This window comes from Momordica charantia (genome assembly GCF_013281855.1).
Source record: "Momordica charantia cultivar OHB3-1 chromosome 3 unlocalized genomic scaffold, Mcharantia_2.0 BLBB01000003.1, whole genome shotgun sequence".
Taxonomy (NCBI): Eukaryota; Viridiplantae; Streptophyta; class Magnoliopsida; order Cucurbitales; family Cucurbitaceae; genus Momordica; species Momordica charantia.
Genome location: NW_028275161.1, coordinates 9,207,353 through 9,217,935, shown reverse-complemented (window position 1 = coordinate 9,217,935; position 10,583 = coordinate 9,207,353).

The following is a 10,583-nucleotide window of genomic DNA, read 5'->3' as shown; positions in this document are numbered from 1 at the left end:
TAACCACATTATTGCATGCAATAAAATATTGACTAATTCAACCCCTAGGTCGGTTCCCAGGTAGAGGTGTTCCCTTACGGTCAGCTTGAGTACCTCAACCTAAACAGAACCTTCCTTAGACAGGGTTCCCTTATAGGCAATATTTTATATTAACTATTTATTTCGTCGTTTTAAACCTATTTAAAACCAAAATAAAAAGTTTATAACCTAGGATATAATCAATTTCAAACCCCTTTAAAATTAATTATTGAAGACCTAGGGTTTGCATGTAATTCTTCATTATAAACTTTAATTTCTATTCACCAAACTTATAACACTTGTAAATTTAAAGAAATTAAAACTATAATCAGACATCAATGATATACATAAATATAGGGGAAATTGTATTGGGTAGGTAAACTTTTATACATATTTACAAAAATGTCAACCACTTTTCTATTTTGCAAAAATGGAAAAATATTTGAATTTTTATTTTCGAAATTTTTATTATTCCAGTTTTACCCTTATGATATCTGATATACACCAGATGTAAATCTGATATATGCTGATATGGCAATCCTAATTCTCAGCCCAATGATCCAAGCTTTTGTTGAGTAAGAACCCTTGAATCAAAGAAATTAACACCTCCTTAAACAAGTTAGAATCAACCAAGAGAAAGGCTAGAAATTGATTACCTCTATGATCAAAGATCTAGAAGCAAGAATTGAGATCTTGTTCTAGAATGAGTCATTCCACAATCAAACTTGATCAAGGCTGGATTGAATGGCTCAAAATGCAATCTATCACAAGAATTGCAAGAAACCTTAGAAATGGCAATGGGATTTCTAAAGAAAATGTCTCTTGAGAGATCAAATTTCATTCAGCTAAATTTGCCTTTTACATAGCTTGGATGGGGCTTTTTATAGCCATTATATGATTGAAACCCCCAACCCTCCACTTCCCAAAATAAAACCCATAAGTAGTAATGACCACAATTGGTCTACTTAATAACCTCTCATAATTGAACTTTAAAGTTGAAACCATGATTTGGAAGACCAAAAACTCAAAAATTACAAGCAAAATTTGATGACTTAGAAACAACAATTGAATCTTTAAAATGTTGGCACAACGTCAATCTTGCAAACGTTGACCTTCACAACATCGTCCTCTCTTGGATTATTTTGCAGCATCTGAAATAAAGGTTGAACTGAGCCTATCCAATTTTGTACGTGAATAAGGAATGCTTGTTGAAGCTTCTTAGCCTTGGCTCGTGTAATAGGTCCAGTGCAGACGTGCGGAACACCATGATTCTTATCATCTTTCCCCTCTTCAACAGGATTCGTCCTCGAATTAGATAAGTCATCACCTACATCAAAAGGACTCAAATCAGCAACATTGAAAGTAGAACTTACTGAAAAGTCACCTGTAAGATCAATCTTGTATGCATTATTGTTAATTCTTTCAAGAACTTTATAAGGACCAGCCCCTCGTGGATGTAACTTTGTCTTCCGTTTCGAGGGAAAGCGCTCCGTGCGAAAATGTATCCAAACCCAATCACCCGGTTGAAAAATCAGTTCTTTCCGTCCTTTGTTAATACGTGAAGCAACTTTTGAATTTTATTTTTCAATCCTCTATTTGACCTCTTTGTGTAAGGTTTTGATCAAATCAGCCTTACTTGTGGCTGCATCACTCACAAATTCATTAGATGGAACAGGAAGCAAATCAAGGGGTGTAAGTGGATTGAATCCATAAACAACCTCAAAAGGAGAACAATGTGTGGTACTATGAATTGCCCTGTTATATGCAAACTCTACAAATGGCAAACTTTCTTCCCAAGAGTTAATAAGAAATAATAGTCCTAAGTAATGCTCCCAATGTTCTATTAACCACCTCGGTTTGGCCATCAGTTTGAGGATGACATGTAGTTGAGAACAACAATTTAGTACCCAACTTACCCCACAACACCTTCCAAAAGTGGCTTAAAAATTTAACATCCCTATCACTAACAATAGTTCTAGGAATGCCATGCAACCTTACCACCTCCCTAAAGAATAAATCAGCCACATGTTTTGCATCATCTGTCTTGTTACATGCTATGAAGTGAGCCATTTTACTAAATCTATCCACCACAACAAAAAACTATCTCTACCCTTTTTAGTTCGAGGCAAACCAAGAACGAAATCCATAGATATATTAGTCCAAGGTTCATTAGGTACATTCAAGGGAGTATACAAACCATTTGGTTGTGATCTAGACTTAGCCGATTTACATTTAAAACATTGTCTACAAACCTTATGCACATCATGTTTCATCTTAGGCCAAAAGAAGTGTTCATGCAACATATCATAACTTTTATGAATCCCAAAATGTCCCATCAATCCACCCCCATGGGCTTCTTTCACAAGCAAATCTCTTATAGAACATTTAGGAACACAAAGCTTACTTTTTTTAAACAAAAGGTCATGAAACACATAATAATCATCCACAGCTTTCCCACCAAGACAAGATGCATAAATAGTTCCAAAGTCATGGTCATCTCTATATAACTCCTTCATATGCTCAAATTCAAGAATTTTTGCACTAAGAGAAGTAAAGAGATTGTACCTTCTTGATAATGCATCAGCAACCACATTGTCCTTACCTTGCTTATATTTGATAACATAGGGGAATGTTTCAATAAACTCTACCCACTTTGCATGCCTACGATTTAGCTTGCTTTGACCTTTAAGATGCTTCAAGCTTTCATGATCGGTGTGGATCACAAATTCTCTCGGCCACAGGTAGTGTTGCCATACTTGCAATGTACGAACTAAAGCAAACAATTCTTTATCATAGGTAGGATAGTTCAACGAAGCCCCATTTAGTTTTTCACTAAAATACATTAAGGGCTTTCCATCTTGCATCAAAACAGCACCTATGCCCAAACCACTTGCATCACACTCGATTTCAAAAGTTTTATCAAAGTTAGGCAAGACAAGTAATGGTTCATTGGTTAATTTTCCCTTAAGTTCATTGAAAGCTCTCTCTTGCATTTCCCCCCATTCAAAAACAACATTCTTTTTCACTAAGTCATTCAATGGTGCAGCTATGGTACTAAAGTCCTTTATAAACCTTCTATAGAAGCTAGCTAGACCATGAAAACTCCGAACCTCACTGACTTTTTCTGGTGTTGGCCAATCCCTAATTGCCTTAACTTTCTCTTCATCAACTTCAACTCCATTTTTACCAACTATGAAGCCAAGAAAGTTAACCTTTTCCATGCAAAAGCAACACTTATTAAAATTAGCATAAAGCCTCTCTTTTCTAAGTGTAATCAAAACGGATCTAACATGCTCTACATGCTCAAGCAAATTCTTTGAATAAATCAAAATATCGTCAAAATACACAACAACAGACTTCCCCAAGTATTCTCTCAAAACATGATTCATTAAGCGCATAAATGTACTAGGAGCATTAGTTAACCCAAAAGGCATAACAAGCCATTCGTACAATCCAAATTTAGTTTTGAAAGTTGTTTTCCATTCATCTCCTACATGCATCCTAATTTGATGATATCAGGATTTCAAATCAATCTTTGTAAATAGACAAGAACCATGCAATTCATCAAGCATATCATCTAGCCTAGGAATAAGATGACGATACTTTACAGTGATTTTATTGATGGCTCTGCAGTCCACACACATGCGCCAAGTTCCATCCTTCTTTGGCACCAATACGACCGGTACAGAACATGGACTCAAACTTTCGCGAACATAGCCTTTCTCCATGAGCTCCTCCACTTGCCTTTGAATTTCCTTTGTCTCAGTTGGATTTGCACTATAAGCTGGCCTATTTGGAATGGTAGCCCCCAGTATGAAGTCTATTTGATGTTCAATACCTCTAATTGGAGGTAACCCTTTAGGTATATCTTCTTGGAACACGTCCTCAAATTCCTGCAAAAGAGGTTGAAACAAACTCGGCAAAGGCAAAAGGTTATCGTTAGAAGCCAAATACCCTTCTTTGTACATAAGTACAAATATGGGCTTTTGGGAAAACATTGCTCTTCTCACCTCTCCCACTCTAGCCAAACAACTGACTTTCTTTTCTTTTCTATCAATTTCATCTCTTTTTTCGCTCTTTTCTCCACTTTTTCTTTCTCTCTCATTTTCCTCTATTTTTTCACCCATCTCATTCTTTTCTTTCAATTCTTTTTCTTCAAACTCTTTTCTTTTCTTCTCCAACTTTAATTGATCAGCAAATACATCTTCCGAACGCAAAGGTACAAGAGTTGTTTTTTTACCATCTTTTGTAAAAGAGTACCTATTCAAATAACCATCATAGATGACCTTCCTATCAAATTGCCAAGGTCGGCCAAGCAAGATGTCACCGGCATGCATAGGTAATACATCACATAAAATCTCATCTGTATACTTTCCTAAAGTAAAAGAAATTAAAGCTTGAGAAACAACCTTCATTGTTCCACTATCGTTGAGCCACTGAAGCTTGTAAGGTTTAGGATGGTGTTGAGTTGGAATTTGAAGCCTTTTGATCAAGAATGTACTTACTACATTGGTGCAACTTCCACTGTCGATAACAAGACTACAAGGAGTCCCATTAACTAAACACCGTGTGTGGAATAGGTTGTCTCTTTGGTCATTAACATCATCCCCCTTAACTTGAGTGTTAAGAAGTCTCCTTGTAACAAGTGCCAAATGACTCCCATCTTCCAATTCCTCCTCATCCTCCTAGAGCTTTTCTTCAATTAGCTCATCTTGGTCACTTTCTTCACCATCCGTAACAACTTCTCCATTCTTAATGATCATGACTCTCTTGTTTGGACAATCACGGCTAATATGACCAATCCCTTGACATTTCCAACATTTGATGTCCTTGTTTCTCTCTCGAACCTCTTTAGATCCCTCCACTTTTTCCTTGCCCTTGGAGCTCTCAGGCTTGTCCTTTTTATCAAGCTCATACTTTCCTCTAGGTTTGAAATCTGCATTCTTTTTCCAAGTATTAGTAGAAAAAGAAGTTGACTTAGAAGAAGTATACCTCTTGGAGTTCTCCTTCTCCCATGCTAATTGGCCTTCAATTTTGACAGCAAGGTGTAACAACTCTTTCATATCAAAATAAGTTTGTCTATCCACTTGATGAGCCAACGGTCGATTCAACCCGCCAAGGAACCTAGCCATTGTATCCTTCGCATCCTCATCAATTCCAGCTCTATTCATAAGGGCCTTCATTTATTTGTAATAGTCTTCCACACTTTTGGATCCTTGTTGCAACGCATAGAGTTTTTGCTTGAGTTCTCGAGAATAATGCTTAGGAATGTACCTCTTCCTCATTAAGGCCTTTAATTCCTCCCAAGTTTCAATTGGTTCTTCATAGTTTCTCCTCCATTCTGATTTCAAAGATGTCCACCAAATATTGGCATAATCACAAAATTCAGCCACTGCAAGTTTCAACTTTCTTTCCTCACTAAAATTGTTGCAATCAGATACATGCTCGATTTTGCTTTCATATTGCAAATACTCCTCCGGATCTGATCTCCCATGAAAGGATGGAATTTTAAGCTTCACTCCCCCGGCCCCTCTCTCTTCCCTTTCATATTGGTACTCCCTATCAACCCTTCTTAGTGGTAACATTTCTCTTCCCACTCTTCTTCCCCTTCCTCTCCCCCGGCCTGCACCTCTTACTCCCCTCGGATTGTGCCCGGCTAAAAGGGTTACATTGTCATCTTCTTCTTCATTTTCAACTCCTTCATTAACTTCCCTTCCTTGATGATTTCCTAAAGCTACTTCAATTCGCTCCATCCGGTCTGCCAAGGTACTAATTACTTGGTTTAAATGAGTAATGGGCCCGGTTTGTGCTTCTCTCCACCTAGCTTCACTAATATCCGCTCCATTTCCCCCATCTGGATTCATGACGTTACAAACAGTAGTTAAATATGTTTAGGACCTCACACACTCAACTCACTGATTTTCACTCGGAACACTCGTGTCTATCACACACAAAGGTAGGCTATTTGGGAAAGTGACTAAATGTTGATATTGGGTAGGCTAACTTGTGGTCCAAGCAATTCTTGTAATAGTGAACATTACAAAACAGCCAAGACAAGATAATTATGAAATCTCAACTAGAACAAAGAAAACAACGATAGGATGCCTTCTACGAAATTCAGAGATATGTGCTACACAAATAAAGAGACAGCCCTAAATATGATGGAATTAGTCTTTATGAAGCAAAGAGAATAAATTTGAATGACAAATTCCTTCAATTCTGAAAAGAATAAAGTATAGAAGCAAAGCAGGATTTTTCCGTTAAAATTGCACACAGAGACGGAATTCCAAAAACGAATATATTACTTTATGATTTTGACTAAATGGTCTTCTTAACTTTGAAAGGTAACATTCAGATCTAACGTTTCACTTCAGAAGAAACAATTAAATTCGAACGTTATCAAGGAGTTTCAATAGGCATTACAATCATTAAATGCTGCAGTTACGAATTTAGACGGTCACAACAACATTTGATTATAACTATCAATGAACAACAAAGTTTCGTGCAATTTGAAACGGATTAAAGAGAAATATGAATGAACAACTCAAGAACACTACTTGAACAACTTCTGGATTTTTTTTTTTCAAGAAATCAACACTGAACAATTGAAATGAAAGATAGAATCAATTCTAGAGTAGACAACAAAGATGCAACCTATTCTCTGATACCAAATGATAAGGCAATCCTAATTCTCAGCCCAATGATCCAAGCTTTTGTTGAGCAAGAACCCTTGAATCAAAGAAATTAACACCTCCTTAAACAAGTTAGAATCAACCAAGAGAAAGTCTAGAAATTGATTACCTCTATGATCAAAGATCTAGAAGCAAGAATTGAGATCTTGTTCTAGAATGAGTCATTCCACAATCAAACTTGATCAAGGCTGGATTGAATGGCTCAAAATGCAATCTATCACAAGAATTGCAAGAAACCTTAAAAATGGCAATGGGATTTCTAAAGAAAATGTCTCTTGAGAGATCAAATTTCATTCAGCTAAATCTGCCTTTTACATAGCTTGGATGGGGCTTTTTATAGCCATTATATGATTGAAACCCCCAACCCTCCACTTCCCAAAATAAAACCCATAAGTAGTAATGACCACAATTGGTCTACTTAATAACCTCTCAGAATTGAACTTTAAAGTTGAAACCATAATTTGGAAGACCAAAAACTCAAAAATTACAAGCAAAATTTGATGACTTAGAAACAACAATTGAATCTTTAAAATGTTGGCACAAGTCAATCTTGCAAACGTTGACCTTCACAACATCGTCCTCTCTTGGATTATTTTGCAGCATCTGAAATAAAGGTTGAACTGAGCCTATCCAATTTTGTACGTGAATAAGGAATGCTTGTTGAAGCTTCTTAGCCTTGGCTCGTGTAATAGGTCCAGTGCAGACGTGCGGAACACCATGATTCTTATCATATGCCCAATGGATGTATATCTGATATACGCCCGATGGATGTATATCTGATATACGCCCGATATATCTCTGATATACTTCCGATCTACATCTGATATACATCCGATCTATCTCTGATATACATCAGATGTACGTATTATACATCTAATATATATCTAATGTATCTCTAATTTATGATATACTAAATATATTTGTAATGATATACCTATGTATATCTTATCTGATATACATTTTATGTACATCTGATGTATATCAGTGGCATACTAAATATATTTGTAGCTCTAATATATTATTGATATTACAAATATTTTTAGTATGCCATTGATATACATCAGATGTAGATCACAGATGCATCAATGTTAGATATCAGTAGATATCATGGTTTTATCAATGGTAAATTAGAGACGTATTAATTATATATCATGTATGCATCAAAGTTATATCAGTGGTAAATCATATAATCATATGAGAAGTTATATTAGTAGATATCATAGTTATATAAGTGGTAACTTAAAACATATCAAGTATACATCACAGATATATAAGTGTTATATCAGCATAGTAAATCAATGGTAAATTATATAATCATATAAGAACTTATATCAGTAGAAACCATAGTTATTTTATACGTATATCAATGGTAACTCATATTAGAAATTATATTGGTACATATCATAGATATATCAGAAGTAAATCAATTATATATCAGTATTATATCAGTGATATATCAAAGGCATATCAATAATATATTACACATATATTAGTGGTAAATCAATAAATAGTAAATAATATAATCATATGAGAAGATATATGAGTAGATATCATAGTTATATCAATGATATATCGATGTATATTAGATGTATATCAAGTATAAATCAGATATATATATATATCAGTGCTATATCAATGGCATATTAATGCTATGAGGGTAAATTTGACATTTTATTATTGGACCTCCGTTTTTTCTAAAAATTTTGCTATATTTACAAATCTAAAATGTAGATGCTCAATTTGTTATTTCCTTAAAATTTTTTGCCATATTTGTAACTGCCCCTAAATATAACATTTATATTTAATAAAGTATGTTCAATACAACTTTATTTTCATCTAATTAATACAACACTTATATTAATTAATCATGAAAATAAATCATGTTATCATACATTTATAACTATTATATACATATGATGTAGAAACATATGGTAGGATTTTAAACTATATGGCATACTTTATGCAACCTATACAACTAATTAAGTATAAATTTAAAATGCATAATCATGAAATAGCAAAAGAGACCAGTTTTTGGCTTCCTATAATAAATAAAACAAAAAAATTATTTTTTTTAAACCCTGCGCCTAAGCACCCGAGCCCAGTGCCTAGGCGCTATCCGCCTGGGCTCCTCCAGTTTTTGTTCACCTCTCTGGTACTCTTTCACAACAACTCCTTGCCATGAACGACCCAAACTTACAGACTCAATTTACAGGATTAAATGCCCAAAACAACGGGCTTTTACATAGATCGAATCAACGGAAAAACTCTAAAGCTAATGCCAAAAAACGAAAACATCTATTTGCAAACCACATACATCAAATGTATAGTAACACCCACCATTCTTTTCCCTGTTAATCAAAACAAGATCAAAAGTAAAGCCTAGGCTCTGATACCAATTGAAGGGATCGGATCCCGCAGCGGAAAAGCGCGAACGCGTGTGCTTCGATCTTGTTTTAGAATTACAACAAAGAAAAGACATAAGCATGAGAAAAAGGAAGTTAATGATACATACCTTTGAAGACACCTCTTCAATGTAGACATCAACGCCACCACAAAGTCTTCCTCACTATCCTCTGGAAGTTAATAACTCGGTTTGTGGGAACTGTATTATAATTGAAAGGGAAATTGAGAAATCGAGAGAGAGCTTATTCTGTTGGAGTTTTAGAAACTCATTTCACTGACATTCAAGCCACCGAAAAGAGATGGGATAACCTCCATTTTATAGGGAAAGAGTGAGGGGGAAGTCACCACTTCTCCACTCACTTCCCCACATGGTGGGAAGTGGGAAAACCTCCCCACTTTCCACCATTAATGGTCGAAAGTGGGAGATTTTCCTCCCATTTTCCTTTTCTTTTCTTTTTTTCTTTTATATTAATTTAAACAATTTTAATTAAATCTAATTTAATTAATTACAAAAAAGAATTATTAATTCAATTAAATTTAATTTAATTTAATTTAACCAAATTAATATATCACATTAATTTAATTAAATCATATTTAATCAAATTAAACTTAAATCAATGAACCATATTAGACTCAAATTCTAATATCCATCTCTCTCATAATTTTGAATCCAATTCAAAATTAATTTTATATTATAATGTATCAATATGCATTATACTAATTGCATCTCATACAATTAAATTTAATTCCCTTTAACTAATTTAAACAATTCAAATTCTTTTCAAGACTAACTAATCTTCACTATCTTTACGAGCTAGCAATGGGACCTAATGGACCTACAAATCAGAAGCTCCAACGATACGAGATTAATTGATTAAACTCATTAACCAAATTAATGAACATTCTTTAACTGTCGGTCAGTCCACTAATGACCCACAGCTGCACTCTTCTTACTGTAGAATATTTTGCATCCACGAATTTTTACGATTAACGGTAAGTCAATCCTTCACTAGTGTTCGTAACCACAACCGGGTCAAATTACCGTTTTATCCCTATGTTACATCTTGTACTTTAAGTACCGTTGATCCTCTAATTAACAACCCGGTTATGGTCCAACCAATAACCGGTAGTCCCTTTCAGGCCAGTGAGAGGGTGGGGCCCCTTGTTCAAATCCTAGAGTCAGCACTTACCTAAAGTCGGGAAGGAGTGAATTCCATCTTGTGTAGTTATATTCCCAGCTCCCAACTCCGGAAGGAGTGAATTCCATCGAGAGATTGAGAGAACGGTTTCTCGTTCAACCGAAAAAAAAAAGAAAGGAGAGAACCTTCCTTTTATAAGGAAGGAAGATCCACTTCCCCACTCACCACTTCTCCACTTCCCACCTGAGGTTTTTTCTCCTTTTTTCCTTATTTTTTTAATTTTAATTTAATTAAAATAATTTTAACGAAATTAATAATTAATTAAATCTAA